Below are 18,178 nucleotides of genomic sequence, written 5' to 3'. Positions count from 1 at the left end.
CAGAAAACAAAGAATTTCTGAATGTAGAAGTAATCCTAGAAGTAATCATCTAGTTTTTGCAAAAGTATCTGTAATCTGATTACAATATGTTTGCTTCTAACGTAACGCATTAGTTAGGCATACAGTTTTTTTTAAATCAAGTTACAAGTTACTTCCCAACCATGCATGCATGGTATACACTGAGAATACCAAACATTAGGAACGCCGGGGCATGGCCTCTACAAGTTGTCAAAAGCATTCCACGGGGATGCTGGCCAACGTTGACTCCAATGCTTCCCATTGTGTCAAGTAGACTGGATGTCCTTTGGGTGGTGGACCCTTCTTGATACAAACGGGAAAATGTTCAGAATGAAAAACCAAGCAGCTTTGCAGTTCTTGACACAAACCGGTTCACCTGGCACCTACTACCATACCCCATTCAAAGACACTTAAATATTTTGTCTTTCCCATTCACCCTCTGAATGGCAGACATACACAATCCGTGTTTCAATTGTCTCAAGGCTTAAAAATCCTTCTTTATCCTGTCTCCTCACCCTTCATCTACACTGATTTGAAGTGGAATTAAGAAGTGACATCAATAAGGGATCATAGCTTTTGTAAGGGCTGTCGTTCTCCTCATCCTCGGACGAGGAGAGGAGAGAAGGATCAGTGGACCAAAATGCAGCATTCGGGAAATAAGCCATCTTTTATTTGAACACGACGATGGCAACACGAAAAAACAAACACTTACAAATTTACAAAACAAGAAAACGACGTAGACGAAAAACCTGAACATGAACTTACATAACTAACGTAAAACTCACGGACAGGAACAGACTACATCAAAACGAAACGAACATCCAAACAGTCCCGTATGGTGCAAACATAACACAGATACGGAAGACAATCACCCACAAACAAACAGTGAGAACACCCTACCTAAATATGACTCTTAATTAGAGGAAAACGCAAACCACCTGCCTCTAATTAAGAGCCATACCAGGCAACCCAAAACCAACATAGAAACAGAAAACATAGACTGCCCACCCAAAACACACGCCCTGACCATAAACACATACAAAAACAACAGAAAACAGGTCAGGACCGTTACAGAACCCCCACCTCAAGGTGCGAACGCCGGGCGCACCAGCACAAAGTCCAGGGGAGGGTCTGGGTGGGCAGTTGACCACGGTGGTGGCTCAGGCTCTGGACGCTGTCCCCACACCCCCATAGTCACTCCCCGCTTCTGTCTTCCCCTCCCAATGACCACCCTAAAACTAACATCCCCTAAATGAACGGCCAGCACCGGAAGAAGGGGCAGCACCGGGACAAGGGGCAGCACCGGGACAAGGGGCAGCACCGGGACAAGGGGTAGCACCGGGACAAGGGGTAGCACCGGGACAAGGGGTAGCACCGGGACAAGGGGCAGCACCGGGATAAGGGGCAGCACCGGGATAAGGGGCAGCACCGGGATAAGGGGCAGCACCGGGATAAGGGGCAGCACCGGGATAAGGGGCAGCACCGGGATAAGGGGCAGCACAGGGACAAGGGGCAGCACCGGGACAAGGGGCAGCACCGGGATAAGGGGCAGCACCGGGATAAGGGGCAGCACCGAGACAAGGGGCAGCACCGGGACAAGGGGCAGGTCCCGGCTGAGATACTCTGGCAGATCCTGGCTGAGGGACTCTGGCAGATCCTGGCTGAGGGACTCTGGCAGATCCTGGCTGAGGGACTCTGGCAGATCCTGGCTGAGGGACTCTGGCAGATCCTGGCTGAGGGACTCTGGCAGGTCCTGGCTGAGGGACTCTGGCAGGTCCTGGCTGAGGGACTCTGGCAGGTCCTGGCTGAGGGACTCTGGCAGGTCCTGGCTGAGGGACTCTGGCAGGTCCTGGCTGGACGGCTCTGGCAGGTCCTGGCTGGACGGCTCTGGCAGGTCCTGGCTGGACGGCTCTGGCAGGTCCTGGCTGGACGGCTCTGGCAGGTCCTGGCTGGACGGCTCTGGCAGGTCCTGGCTGGACGGCTCTGGCAGGTCCTGGCTGGACGGCTCTGGCAGGTCCTGGCTGGACGGCTCTGGCAGGTCCTGGCTGGACGGCTCTGGCAGGTCCTGGCTGGACGGCTCTGGCAGGCCCTGGCTGGACGGCTCTGGCAGGCCCTGGCTGGCCGGCTCTGGCAGGTCCTGGCTGGACGGCTCTGGCAGGTCCTGGCTGGACGGCTCTGGCAGGTCATAGCAGGACGGCTCTGGCAGGTCATAGCAGGACGGCTCTGTAGGGAGGAGAAGGAGAGACAGCCTGGTGCGTGGTCTAGGCACTGGCTGCGCTGGAGAGGAGGAAACAGCTGGAGAGAGAACCCGGAGAGACAGCCTGGTACGGGGGGCTGCCACCGGAGGACTGGTACATGGAGGTGGCACCGGGTCTACCGGACCGTGAAGGAGGACACGTGCTCTTGAGCACCGAGCCTGCCCAACCTTACCAGGTTGAATGGTGCCCGTAGCCCTGCCAGTGCGGCGAGGTGGAATAGCCCGCACTGGGCTATACTGGCAAACCGGGGACACCACTCGTAAGGCTGGTGCCATGTATGCCGGCCCGAGGAGACGCACTGGTGGCCAGATGCGTTGGCCCGGCTTCATGACATCCAGCTCGATGCCCAACTTAGCCCTCCCAGTGCGGCAAGGTGGAATAGCCCGCACTGGGCTAAGCACGCGTACTGGGGACACCGTGCGCTTTACCGCATAACACGGTGTCTTACCAGTACGACGTCTTCTACCTCCACGGTAAGCACGGGGAGTTGGCTCGGGTATCCTACCCGGCTTTGCCACACTCCTCGTGTGCCCCCCCCCAAGAAATTTTTGGGTCTGACTCACGGGCTCCCAACCGCGTCGCCGCGCTGCCTCCTCATACCAGCGCCTCTCAGCCTTCGCTGCTTCCAACTCCTCCTTGGGACGGCGATATTCCCCTGGCTGAGCCCAGGGTCCTCTACCGTCCAGGATCTCCTCCCAAGTCCAGGAGTCCTTGTTGCTCTGTTGAGCACTCCCTTGCCGCTTGGTCCTAGTTTGGTGGGTGATTCTGTAAGGGCTGTCGTTCTGCTCATCCTCGGACGAGGAGAGGAGAGAAGGATCAGTGGACCAAAATGCAGCATTCGGGAAATAAGCCATCTTTTATTTGAACACGACGATGGCAACACGAAAAAACAAACACTTACAAATTTACAAAACAAGAAAACGACGTAGACGAAAAACCTGAACATGAACTTACATAACTAACGTAAAACTCACGGACAGGAACAGACTACAGTGATCCCTCGCCACTTCGCGGTTCACTTATCGCGGATTCGCTATTTCGCGGATTTTCAGAATGCATTTATTTATTTTTTTGGTGCATTGTGCTCTGCATTCTGATTCGCTAAAAACTCACTCCCGCTTCTTGTATCAAAACATGCTACGAATTGTGCTATCATTTTGTCGTCTCGTGCAGTTATGTGTACGTACATAAAACAGCTTGGCAAATTTACATTAAGTTGGCCAAATTATCTTGTAATTTCGAACATCTCCTAAACCCATAATGTCGACGAAACGCTCTGAAGAGCAGTGAAACGGCCTACACGTGAGTCACTGTATTTGTATACATGTAATAGTTGCTAATTGTAAAAAAAAAAAAAGTTTTCTATTTCGCGGATTTCACTTATCGCGGGTCATTTTCGGAACGTAACCCCCGCGATAAACGAGGGATTACTGTACATCAAAACGAAACGAACATCCAAACAGTCCCGTATGGTGCAAACATAACACAGATACGGAAGACAATCACCCACAAACAAACAGTGAGAACACCCTACCTAAATATGACTCTTAATTAGAGGAAAACGCAAACCACCTGCCTCTAATTAAGAGCCATACCAGGCAACCCAAAACCAACATAGAAACAGAAAACATAGACTGCCCACCCAAAACACACGCCCTGACCATAAACACATACAAAAACAACAGAAAACAGGTCAGGACCGTTACAGCTTTCACCTGGATTGACCTGGTCAGTGTGTCATGGAAAGAGCAGTAATTGTTAATGTTTTGTATACTAAGTGTATAAGCAGGGACATTATGAGCATTCATTAAATATTTACATTTTTATTGGGCTCTGAGACTCTGTAGACCCAAATCCTTTTCACATGCTCTTTTAGGCTTATATGAAATTCAGAAAATACAATTGGTAAAATAAGCTGCAGCAATCATAACTCCCCTAGTTTAATCATAAAGTAGATATTGCAAAAATACATATTTCCACATTGCATATATCCTATGCAAACAATTGCAACAATTGTTGCAAACTTATAGGAGTTAAGTTTGTATAAAGCCAGTAACAGCTTTGTGACCTTGAATATCAGAACAATACCAAAAAATACATTTCACGGGTAAATCGTTTTCAACCAGATTTGTGAGAAGTGGTTGAAAAGCTGATTTAAGGAACTGTAAAACATAACTTTCCCCAGGAAAAGTCTTAAATGATTTGTGTTGCCTAAAGGTCAAGGGTCAAAGTTGTCACCCCAAGTTTCGATCAGCATGGGACGCCCCTCTTCCCCAATAAGCAAGTGCCTTGACTCAATTTGACTCAAAGTCTAGCCTCTTTAAATGCCAGTCAGGACTGCCCCCACTTAAATTGGAGTTGTTTAATTTGACTGATAACCTGTTAATTTTATTGTTTTTCGCTTACATTACATGATTACAGCAATGACCAAGGGAATCAAATCACTTAAAGCATTATACAGAATGATTTATTGAGGCCAGGCCAGGCACTCACCCTCCTTTAGTCAAATGACTGTTGATATTTGCTTTTAATTTAAGCAATTCCAATCCAGTACAAGACTCATTAACGTGCCAGTAGATTAACTAATTTGAAGCAGAGGTTATCCTCCCCTTAATGCCTTTTTCATGAAGGATAATCCGAGTTAACTTGGATTTGGGACCTACAATGAGATAAGCAGCAAATATTAAGTGATGGCCAAGTAATTAAGATGCCTCCTGATGCAACCTGTGGTGTGGGTCCTGGCTTTTGTTGTCTGATCTCACAGAGGATGATTGTTTTAGTAATTTATTGTAATTCGACTGGAGGCATTAAATGTGCTTAATTTGTAGTGTGTGTTACTGTCAGTCATTGTAGCTCACAGCTCTGAGGTGACACTGTATTTAGGAAAAACATATTTTTTTGCGGTCCCCATTTATGTCACATACACTCTTAGAAAAAAGTGTTCCAAAATATTTCTGCTCCATTCCCCATAGGAGAACCCTTTATGGTTCTAGATACACCTTTTCTTTCTAAGAGTGTACTAATGTGTAGGCTGTATCTTTTGTGTATGCCTGCATGCTGAATTTATCATAAACCATGGAGAAATGCATGGACATGACCCATTCACCTTTCACAGTGTAAAATGGTGTGAAAGAAATTCACAATGAATTGTCTTGTGTGCAGACGTTCACAATGTGGTGTTTGTGTGGTCTTTTCACTGCTGTAGCTTCCTTGATAATATATTCATTACTAAAACACATCGAGTCACTAGGGAATGACCCTAATAAAGAATAAATTATCCTATCAAGGATACAACCAATTCTGACCAGGCATCTGGTGGGGCACCGGGAGGATGTCAAGGAGCATATGCGTTACATTAGGGAGCAACTGTTTCACCTCGGGGAGGGACTGGGGGTTGTAGATCCAAAAAGGCTACTTCTGTTCCCCCTGTCAGAGGACTGCACGCCCCACTGCACAGCCACATAGGCTACCCTCTTTGGAGGCTGACAACAGAGAAACTCTTGAACACAGGCCAATGCTACTCTGAGCAGGGATGGTAGAAGATGGCCTTGCACTCTGACATCTCTGTCAGACAATCCAGTTCTGCCACAGACAGTGCAATGTGTATATGGAGAAAACATTTAAGAAAAAAGAAGAAGAAGGATACTACATTATTTATATTTATATGGGTAATACAAAGAAAGATGTGTAGAACCAACATGATGATACTGTATAGTCAAATGTAGTCTGGAGAAAATGAAATGAGAATGGCAACTGCATTGACAGTAGTGTTTGGCCTTCAAGTAGCAGTGCAAACAATATAATTCATAAATGTCTTAACATGTCCTCTGCAATCTCTATTCTGTGCAGCATTCATTTTTGGACCAATAACTTTAGCATACAGTAGTTTACAAAAAAGAGAAAATACAAATAAAATGCCATGTCCACTCATTGGCCACCAGGCATCTACCAATCAGCTCATAGTTTTGTTACAAATTTCACTGACTTTTAGGAAACACTGACCTGAACGCCCAAATGGAGGTTAAATTCATTGTCATTAATTGTGAATTAATGTTTGCATTTTAAACCGATTTTCTTCTTATTTTACTTTTCCCCTTTTTTCTAATCTGTTCTTAGCCTCATTTGTTCTAATCCTGCCACACAGTTGGTGGGGCAGGACGAAGCGGGCACACTTCTGTAAGACAGAAGCAAACGTTAATGGGAGGCATTACTGCCCTGGACACTTTCCACACATCACCCAGTAACCCCCCGCCCCTGCTTCCCTTATCCCCCCTTCATTCCCTCCCTCTGGTCTGTGCCAAGCCAGGGCATGATGAATGGCTCATGAACTGCCGATAGTACCCAACAAAGATTATCTTCAGTGTATTAAAAGGTGAAAATGAGCTATATTCAAGCCTAATGTATTTGGCATACATTTACTACATCAGGCATAGCTTAATTCTGTTGTTTTTATAGTCATTATAGTTAAATAGACAATAATAATAATAATAATAATATACAGTTGAAGTCGGAAGTTTACATACACTTAGGTTTTTCAACCACTCCCCAAATTTCTTGTGAACTAACTATAGTTTTGGCAAGTCGTTTAGGCCATCTACTTTGTGCATGACACAAGTAATCTTTCCAACAATTGTTTACAGACAGATTAATTGACTGTATCACAATTCCAGTGGGTCAGAAGTTTACATACACTAAATTGACTGTGCCTTTAAACATCTTGTAAAATTCCAGAAAATGATGTCATGGCTTTAAAAGCTTCTGGTAGGCTAATTGACATAATTTGAGTCAATTGGAGGTGTACCTGTGGATGTATTTCAAGGCCTACCTTCAAACTCAGTGCCTCTTTGCTTGACATCATGGGAAAATCTAAAGAAATCAGCCCAGACTTCAGAAAAAAATTGTAGACCTCCACAAGTCTGGTTCATCCTTGGGAGCAATTTACAAACGCCTGAAGGTACCACGTTCATCTGTACAAACAATAGTACGCAAGTAGAAACACCATGGGACCACGCAGCCGTCATACCGCTCAGGAAGGAGACTCATTCTGTCTCCTAGAGATGAACTTACTTTGGTGAGAAAAGTGCAAATCAATCCCAGAACAACAGCAAAGGACCTTGTGAAGATGCTGGAGGAAACAAGTACAAAAGTGTCTATATCCACAGTAAAACGAGTCCTATATCGACATAACCTGAAAGGCCGTTCAGCAAGGAAGAAGCCACTGCTCCAAAACCGCTATAAAAAAGCTAAACTACGGTTTACAACTGCACATGGGGATAAAGATCGTACTTTTTGGAGAAATGTTCTCTGGTCTGATGAAACAAAAATAAAACTGTTTGGCCATAATGACCATTGTTATGTTTGGAGGAAAAAGGGGGAGGCTTGCAAGCCGAAGAACACCATCCCAACAATGAAGCACGGGGGTGGCAGCATCATGTTGTGGGGGTGCTTTGTTGCAGGAGAGACTGGTGCACCTCACAAAATAGACAGCATCATGAGGGAGGAAAATGATGTGAATATATTGAAGCAGCATCTCAAGACATCAGTCAGGAAGTTAAAGCTTGGTCTCAAATGGGTCTTCCGAATGGACAATGACCCCAAGCATACTTCCAAAGTTGTGGCAAAATGGCTTAAAACTTCTTAGGGCTATTCCCCTTTTTTCTCCACCTCCTGTCTGAATGACGTGCCCAAAGTAAACTGCCTGTAGCTCAGGCCCCGAACCTAGGATATGCATATAATTGGTACCTTTGGAAAGTAAACACCTTGAAGTTTGTATAAATGTTAAAATAATGTAGGAGAATAAAATTATAGATATGGTACGAGAAAATCCAAAGAAAAACCAACTAGAATTTTATTTTGAGAGACCATCCTCTTAGAATGGCAAGAGAAAGGTCATATTGATAATTAGCTCCCTGGATGCAATTCCTATGGCTTCTACAGGGTGCCAGCAGTCTATGTTCAAGGTCTCAGGCTTGTTACTTCAAAAACGAATAAGAAATATCAGTTTAAGCAGAAGGACACAGTCTTGGAAATGCGTGTTTGCGCATGCCATGAAGACATTACGCACCTGTTAAAATTGGTTTCCTATTGAACATACTACTTTCCCTAAGAAATATTATAGTTTGACTACATTTTAGGGTATCTGAGGAGTAAATATAAGCATATTTTGACTTGTTGAAAGGTTTAGGGGTAGATTTTCGGATTCCTTTCTCTGCAAGTTGAATGAGTGGATTACTCAAATCGATGGCGCCAACTAAACTGACTTTTTGGGATTTAAAGAAGGATTTTATCTAACAAAACGACACTACATGTTATAGCTGGGACCCTTTGGATGACAAATCAGAGGAAGGTTTTTTTTAAAGTAAGTGAATATTTAATCGTTATATGTGAATTTATGAAACCTGTGCCGGTGGAAAAATATTTTGATGTGGGGCGCCGTCCTCAAACAATAGCATGGCATGTTTTCGCTGTAATAGCTACTGTAAATCGGAAAGTGCAGTTATATTAACAAGAATTTAAGCTTTCAGCTGATATAAAAGACTTATATGTACCTAAATGTTTAAAATCCACAATATGTATGATTATTTGAATTGCGTGCCCTCCAGTTTCACCAGAAGTTGTCATCACAAAGCCCTGACCTCAATCCTATAGAAAATTTGTTGGCAGAACTGAAAAAGCATGTGCGAGCAAGGAGGCCTACAAACCTGACTCAGTTACACCAGCTCTGTCAGGAGGAATGGGCCAAAATTCACACAACTTATTGTGGGAAGGTTGTGGAAGGCTGCCCAAAACGTTTGACCCAAGTTAAACAATTTAAAGGCAATGTTACCAAATACTAATTGAGTATATGTAAACTTCTGACCCACTGGGAATGTGATGAAAGAAATAAAAGCTGAAATAAATAATTTATTCTGACATTTCACATTCTTAAAATAAAGTGGTGATCCTAACTGACCTAAGACCGGGAATTTTTACTAGGATTCAATGTCAGGAATTGTGAACAGTGTATGTAAACTTCCGACTTCAACTCTATATGCCATTTAGTAGATGCTTTATTATTGCAAAATAATAAAACAAATTCAGGCCTGCTACTTTTCAGTGTCACACCCTGATCAGTTTCACCTGTCCTCGTTATTGTCTCCACCCCCTCCAGGTGTCGCTTGTTTTCCCCAGTGTATTTATTCCTGTGTTTCCTGTCTCTCTGTGCCAGTTTGCCTTTTCCTGTACTCCTGCTTTGCTATTCTCTTTTTCCTAGTCCTCCCGGTTTTGACCCTTGCCTGTTCTGGACTCTGTACCCGACTGCGTGACCATTCAGCCTGCTTTGACCACGAGCCTTTCCACCACTCTATACCTCCTGGACTCTGATCTGGTTTTGACCTTTTGCCTGTCCATGACTTTTCTCTTGCCTACTCCTTTTGGATTATTAAACATTGTAAGACTCCAACCATCTGTCTCCTGTGTCTTCATCTGGGTCTCGCCTTGTGTCATGATATTCAGAACACCCCTGGAGTTTACATTGTTTCATGGTTCCCTGGAGAATAACCCTATGCCTCCCCACTGTCCCCACATATACCTCCCATCTGTCTTGTATCTGTTGCCACATTGGGAATGTCTGATGGGCACGGGTCTTCATTTACTGAGGAGGAGGAGGAAGAAGAAGTGTGGTCAATGTTTTTAATCATCAAATGATAACACAAGACATCTGCTGCCAAGGCCACAGCGGCACTGGCCTGGCGTCACGTCGATGAGTATGCCAGACCTCTGTAATTCGCACCAAGGAATTGCTTTATTCCTCTGTTCCTGCGTATTCACAGCTTAATCCCAATACATAACTCCCCTCCCCCCTGCATACACACTCTTGAATAATCTTGTGTAAATACTGCTGTAGATACAGGTATTATCCCAAAAATATATGACTGGTGCAATCTGTTGAGAAAATAAATCCCCCAACCTCACAATGAATTTGTTCAGTTTTGGATAAAAGAGAGGTGTACATTTTTTTTATCATGCGTTAAGAATAAAGACACATGGCTTAGTCTTTGCATGCAACCTGATAGATGCGGAACAAAACCCAGATTTGCCAGAGAATGGAAAATTAGATACTAATAACTAGGTACTCCACCAGAATAATTGCATTTTTCTATACTTCCCTCTCAACACGGACCATATGCCTGATTCTGTACCATATGTGATCTTTTCTACCAGACAGAAAAGGGGCAATAGCATTTTTTTTTATTAATCTGCAGATTTTTATACCACAGTTATTGTTTAAATCAAGGGCAGATTTTGTTTGAATTTTATTTGTATCACTCTTAAGGTTTCTCAATATCACTTTCAACCAGTCTTCACCCAGTTAAAGCTGGACTCTCGTCCCTTGAGTTTAGAGAGGATTTTCAAAGCAGGTGGACATATCTCTAACCTTATGACCACCTGATGTTTCAATAGTTTGTAGAAAGACAATTACTTGAATAAATCTTGGTTTGAATGATTACTCATAAGGTTCAATCTGTTGTTTAAACAACAACAAAAGCGATCACCCCGCCACTGGTGAAGAATGGGGCTGGAAAAAGGTAACCACTCTCAAATGCTACAAACGTATTGTGCTGTATTTAAACTAATGACAGGAACAATGAGGAAAGTTGGTCATAGGAGCAGAACCTTGGAATCTGCCTGTAAAATATTTTTGGGTGCGCCAGCACGGCACACTAGACTGCCACTTAATGACAGGTTCTTTTTTTTTGTGTCCAGAAAGAATCGTTGACAGCGGTTGACTGTCAGTCTGGCCTAACATTCCCTAGCTGAGGCCCATTAATGACTCTCTCCATAATTGACTTGATGATCTCGGTGTCTAATTAGCACACTTTAAAAAGGTGGGGAGAGAGGAAAGAGGGAATGAAGGAGAGATGGAGAGCAATCACCCTGGGATGGATTGAGTCAAACAGACAGGCTTTTGGCTGAGAAGATAATGGCAGCGTTGTGAGACTTGCTAACTGAAAGACTTTATTTTGGGCGGGGGGGAGGCCGAGGGGGGGGCTTCCGTACAGTCCGTTGGCTTCCTTAAAGTCCGACCCATACAGACAGGCCCAATGAGGCGACTATCCGGAAAAAAGGGGTTCTCTACCATGTCCCCCTGCCTAGCCCCTTCACTGTGATGGAACATTGGAGGGGCCACCGCTCTATATAGATACTGTTTTAAGGGACATGTATGGCTACTGTATAGCAAAAAGGTAGAGGCCATTCATTTCATGAAGTTCATAGATCATGAATAAGAAAATAAAAAGATAAACGTAAAGCAATAGTTGAAAGGGATAGTTCTTTAAGTGTCCATTTAGAATGAGCATTTTGAATAGTTCATTCACATTGAGACTGGGAGCTGTCGGATCACTCACACCATATCACGCGTTATCTATTCCAGCACGGAACCCCATCCAGCTAGAATCTCTAAGCTTGCCACTCGCTGAAAAGCATAAAAGAACAGGACAACACGGAAGAATCAAGACCTGCTGTTTTGATTTTGAACATTCATTTTGTGGACTAAAGATCCGTTCAACTCAATACCCAACTCAAGGGTCCACTCAAAATGGCTAACTCCAATGGTTGAGTGAGTTTTTTAAATGAGCTTTAAATGGCGGCTGATATTCTGATTACCTAAAAGGTCTTGACATTTCCTGTGACCATCCAGATAATCAAATGAATACCTCCAGTCACAGCTCAGCCGTAAGCAGTGAGCCCGTAGCCCACCATTGGATCTCTTCACCATTCAACTGAATACCCAACTCAAGGGTCCACTCAAAATGGCTAACCTACAGTCTTTGAGTGTGTTTTTATCTGAGTATTTAATGGCTGGCATGGAGATTTTTGAGGTAGTAGAGAAAGCGGTAGTGGAGTACCAGGAGGAGATTTCCCGATCCAACTAGGAGAATAACTGACTATGGAGACTGCTGCAGATCACATCGGAGATAAAGCTATGTAGAGAAGACTCCCTCTAGTTCTCTCTTGCTGTCTCTGAGGAGGAGGTTAATCCTGAGCAGCAGCACTATGATCAGGACTGGAGCCCCAGTCTGGTGCAGGAGGACCCAGAGCCCACACAGATTAAGGAAGAACAGGAGGAACTCATGACCTGTCAGGAGGAAGAACAGCTTAATGGGCTCTTTGACACCAAAGACTCCATATTCACTACTCCCTTAGTGAAAAGTGAATGTGATCAGGAGAACCCATTTCAGTCTTTGACTCTTCCCCAAACCCAGACTGTGGAGAACAGAGAGGGTTTTCGAGTTACTCTTAACCATTTAATTCTCAAAGCTTTTGACACTGTGACCCACCTAAAGGGTCTCGACATTTCCTGTGGTCAATGTTCCCTCTAATTATTTTCATCACTGAGCAGATTTCAGGTCTGCTGAGCGCAACGTCCGGTGTGCGTTTATTGTGAACACAGAGGTTGTACCTGCTTTAAGTTAGTTTTAACAGTGGTCAAGTAGGCTACTGTGGCTGATCACAATATAGATCTACCAGAGTGGCCTACCATAAAAAACAATGGAGAAAATGCATCCCATAACATTTTAATATGAAAATAGATTTTCTATAGTTCATTCTACAGTAGTAGCCAATGCGTGATGTTTAATGTATGCCTAAATTCCATTTGACTTTTGAAAAAAACATGCAGGGCTTGATATTAACTGAAAATGTTGTTGTGTTGTTTGATTCAAGAAACCACTTTACAAAATAAAATTCCTCATTATTCCTATACCATTATTACAGAAAATCAGGCAAATTATACTACCCTCTGCCTATTGGGTACTTAGCTTATTTGTCACGTCCTGACCATAGTTTGCTGTGTATGTTTCTATGTTTTGTTTGGTCAGGGTGTGATCTGAGTGGGCATTCTATGTTGTTTGTCTAGTTTGTCTATTTCTATGTGTTTGGCCTGATATGGTTCTCAATCAGAGGCAGGTGTTTGTCGTTGTCTCTGATTGGGAGCCATATTTAGGTAGCCTGTTTTGTATTGTGGTTTGTGGGTGATTGGTCCTGTTTCTGTGTTTGTTCACCATACGGGACTGTTTCGTGTTCGTTAGTTTATTCGTTATTTTGTTTGTTTGTTTCAAGTATTCTAAATAAATATGAATACTCACCACGCTGCGTATTGGTCCGATATCTCCTACTCCTCCTCAGACGAGGAGGACGAAGACAGCCGTTACATTATTCAAGCCTGTCTCAAAATACAACTCTGCCAGTTTAAGACAAAAAAAGCTCTTTACCTGACTCGCTTTTCAAAGATGTCTAGAAATGCACACGTTTTGTGCTCTTGTAGGAAGCAATCACTCCCCCATTGCTGACTACAAATGATCTATAACTGGGCTAATAACTCACTAGCTAGCAAAGGATATGAACAAATGTACGAATGTGCACACATCACTACATGTAGCTCTGACTTTGAAATAAATCAAGCGCATCTACTTACGACTGCTCATGCTGTAAAAACAGTCCAGTTCAAAGTGAATGGCACAGATCCATATATGGCAATACTCTACTTGCATATAGGCCTACTGCAGCCCTGATTGTTTACGGTGCACTGGTCTGTGTAGAGTACGGGCCTGAGTTGTTCCTTTCAATACAATAGAATCCTACTCTGATGTGTTCTGCCTACAACAAAATCTTTTGCATAGTTTGTTTTGTATCAGTATGTTGCATTGGAAGTGGCTAATATTGCATTGATTTGATTAAAATTTCCACAGTAAAGGGAAATGTTCATAGTGGTAACAAATGGGGAAAACTCGAGAAAGTTAAGTGAAGTTCATTCTCATGATTCTCTGCATGGGCTGATATTTCTTCTGCGAGGCAGACCCAGGCTGTGCGCCCGCGCATTAGCGCAACTTAGAGTGAACATTGTCTGTGACCCTCCTGATAATCACAACAATGCCTCCAGTCACAGGTCTGCCGTAAGCAGCAACCCAATAGGACTTGGCATCAACCCACCACTCGATCTTGACACACCTTTGGATCCCAACACACCATTGAGGAAACCAGCACTAAACCCAGGCCCACGACTAAAAAACCTTGCAGCTGCCTTGACTGTGGTGAATGCTGGCCAGCTGAAGATGCACTCGAGGATTCACGAAGAGGACAAACCATTTAAAATGTGGTGACCGTGGCAAAAGATTCAATAGCAAGAAGACCCAGAACAGGCATATACTGACTCACACAGGAGATACAACTATTTAACTGTGCTGACTGTGGAAACAGCTTCAAGAGGAAGGGACACGTAACTGAACATAATGACTCACACAGTAGATACATTATTGTACTATAACTGTTCTGACTGTGGGAAAAGCTTCAGACACAAATTAAACCTGAACAGTCATGTAATGTTCATCCACAAAGAAAGAAAACATGCACGAAAACGGAAAGAAGAAAGAAAATGAAGACACAGAGATCATCTGTCAAGAGATGGGAACAAAAAGGCAGGATGTCAACACTGTTAGGAAAGAAAAGCAAGAACTCATTCTTGCTGTGGGTTTCGAATAAGTTTATGTTTTATACTGATGTAATTATCAAACTGTACCAAGTATTTTAGGAAACCATGAACCATTGTTTGAAGTCCAAGTAAATATTGGATCCAGCTGGTCGGCAAATACAATTTTAGGGCCCTATTCAATCAAACTTTTGTGATTTCAGTCAATTGCAACAAAGGACTGCACCTTTTGGATCCATACACTCAAAACATTTACAAATTCATATAAATTCAAACATGGTAGAAGAATGCTACTTTGTATTAATCCCAGAGATGTACTTGTTTGTGAATTATATTATCAGTGACTTTTCTTGACGTAAAGTGCATATGAAAAGTATTATAGTGCTGTTCTGTTTCAAAGGCAGCCTTCATGCCAATATTGTTTTTGTTTTCTTACTTGACCTCATTCTAATGTTATGAAAGACAGTTGTAGAAGTACTGTCAGTTTGGATGTGGCCAGACATTTCCTTATTGTTTCCTCAAATGTCAGTTCTATGTCCCAAATAGCATTTTGCATAGATAATTGTTATTCAGTCACTTTTAGAGTAAAATGGAGGTTAATAAGAGATTGCAAATTAGTGTATGTGTGTGCTATGTAGTTTATTTGTCAGATTGGCAGGCGTACCAATTATGATTTGTGCGCCCACATGGCTCCCCAAAAGCGTGACTGGACACCTGCGGTTGCTGCCTGGTGTTAAAGAAATGCCCCAGACATGGTGTCAGTACACTGTTAACCTTTAATCATTAGCAATTACTGCTAATGCCAGCAGACAGTGTGATTGTACTGTTTTGAATTGTATCGTGTTTGTGAGAAATATCCTGAGTATGTCATGTCTGGCTTGGCCTCACTTTAAGGGTGAGATTAGGAATATATAATGAGGGGAAATGCCCATTGGAAGACTGCACCCAGACTTCCAGACTACTAGGGGTCTTTAATCCCAGTCGAGGAGTTGTTTACATCACAGAATTAGGTTAATCTATCATGGGCTATTTGCATAAATGTGCATTTTTTAAATAATTACTGGGCCAAAGTCCGACTGTGGTGGGTTAAATTGCGGGAGGATAACGCGTGGCCAGACTGTTGTCTCCTGTGCCGTTGTCTCAGATAAACAATGGACCAGCAAAACAATTAACAACACAACCAAGAAGGCCTGTTGATCAGCATCCTTTGTGTTGGTGACCTCGGGCATTATCACCGCCTGGGAGGAGAATTATTGGGCTGCAATTACTGCTATCACTTACAAGGCCCTTTAGACAAAATGATTTCAGTCATATACAGTACGGTCATAGGGTAGCAAAGTAGAATTCATGTGAGAAAATAACTATGTTAATTGTTTCATTGATTTAATTAAAAGGGTTTTATGATAATGTGCGAAAATATTGTGCTGTAAACATTGTTGTACTGCTTTGTTGTTATTTCTTCAAATCCATTAGTGCTTGTCATTGTTTTCAATTAACATTGTCCATTCATGTTTTTCAATCATTCTCTTAACCATGTAACCACTGTACAGTATGGGTGTTTTATTTATTAACTGTACAAATATAATTAGCAAGGTTGGACATAATCTTATGTCATTTGTCATACTGTAGATATTTTGTGCCGTCTTTCACCTTAGCCACTATCTCCAACTAGTTGAACTCCACCACACAATAAGATGACAGGAGCTAGTCTGAATATATATTGCACAAAACATGTTTGATTGGCATTTCCAATCACACTTGCTTATGCTTTAATACAAATTTACCATTAAACAAAATTAAGCTTTTTGTCTTTTTTTTTTTTTACAGATGCACTGAACTGATTGCTTTTTTCCTCCATTGATGTTCTGAAGTGTGTAAACTATGTTATCAATCAGCCTCACTGTCTTGTTCCCAGGTGGGTACTTAAAGGACAATGTCTCCATTCTCAATCAGCTTCCCAACGCTTTACCGTGACACCCCTTCCTAATTAACAATTCTGCAGCCCCCAGCTGAAAGACTATATACTTTGGTTGTACTGTTAGTGAAAAACTGAAAGGTCCGCACACTCTTTAAGCTCCCAATTCACTGCTTTATTAAATACGTTTCGATCTTCGTCATTTCGGATTGAAACGTAGTCAATAAAGAGTTGAATTGGGAGCTTCAAGAGTGTGTGGGCCTTTTGGTGTACTGTTGTTGTTGTCATTTGTATCAGGATAAGGTAAGACCCGGATGCAGACCATGTCGAAGTAACAATGTTTATTACAGCAACAGGGGCAAAGGTACAGGACGGCAGGCAGGCTCAGGGTCAGGTCAGGCAGAGGTCGGCAATCCAGAGACGGGGCAAAAGTACAGGATGGCAGGCAGGCTCAGGGGAAGGCAGAGTGGTCTGGCGGGCAGGTACAGGCTCAGGACAGGCAAGGGTCTAAACCAGGAGGATGAGAAAAAAGCGACTGGGGAAAAGCAGGTGCTGACACAAAAACGCTGGTTGACTTGACAAACAAGTCGAACTGGCAACAGACAGAGAACACAGGTATAAATACACAGGGGATAATGGGGAAGATGGGTGACACCTGGAGGGGGGTGAAGACAATCACAAAGACAGGTGAAACAGATCAGGGTATGACAATTTGTCTTCTTTCTTAGCATTAATAAGAATGTATAGCCTTTACTGTAGATTAGAGTTTGTTATTCAGAGATGGGAAATAAAACTGTTGTTAAAATGAACATTTAATCGTTTTTTTTGTCGTTAAGAGCCTTTAATAAAGTGATTGACTTCATGTCTGATATGTTTTTGTACACACCCCGAAAAAATCATAATGGAAAATAAAAAGCAATCATTGAGGGTTGCATTGTTTATAATAGATAAAAATACATTCATTTATATCTCACGTGAGAGCAAAAAGACAACAAAAACATTGTAATGTGGCCTAATGCCACCACCACACACGCTGTGACCTTTTGAGGATGGCCTCCCCTTATTGGTGTTACAGAAAGGAGCTGCTTTTAACAGATGCAAACACCGCCCCCTTTTCAATCCATCATCAAGCCATCCAATGGAATTAAAGTGCCTATAGAAAGTCTACACCCCCTTGAAAATGTTTTACCTTTTTTACCTGTTGCATTAAAAAGTGGGAATGAAATAGATTTAGTTGTCATTTTTAAAATTGGTCTACAGAAAATACTCCATAATGTCAATTCTATGAATCTAATAACTACAACATAGTCGTAAGAATACGCATTCATCTTCTTTGTTAAGGCAAGCCTAAATTAGTTCAGAAGTCAAGTTTGGTTTAACAGATCACATAAGTTATATGGACTCACACTGTGAAATAATAGGGGTTGACATTATTTTTTGTTATGACTACTCCTTCCTCTGTCTCCCATGCATACAAAATTCTAAAAGGTCGCTTAGTCAAGTATTGACTTTCAAGCAGAG

This window comes from Salvelinus fontinalis, chromosome 37 (genome assembly GCF_029448725.1).
Source record: "Salvelinus fontinalis isolate EN_2023a chromosome 37, ASM2944872v1, whole genome shotgun sequence".
Taxonomy (NCBI): Eukaryota; Metazoa; Chordata; class Actinopteri; order Salmoniformes; family Salmonidae; genus Salvelinus; species Salvelinus fontinalis.
The sequence above is the reverse complement of the archived record's forward strand: the minus strand, read 5'-3'. Positions refer to the sequence as shown.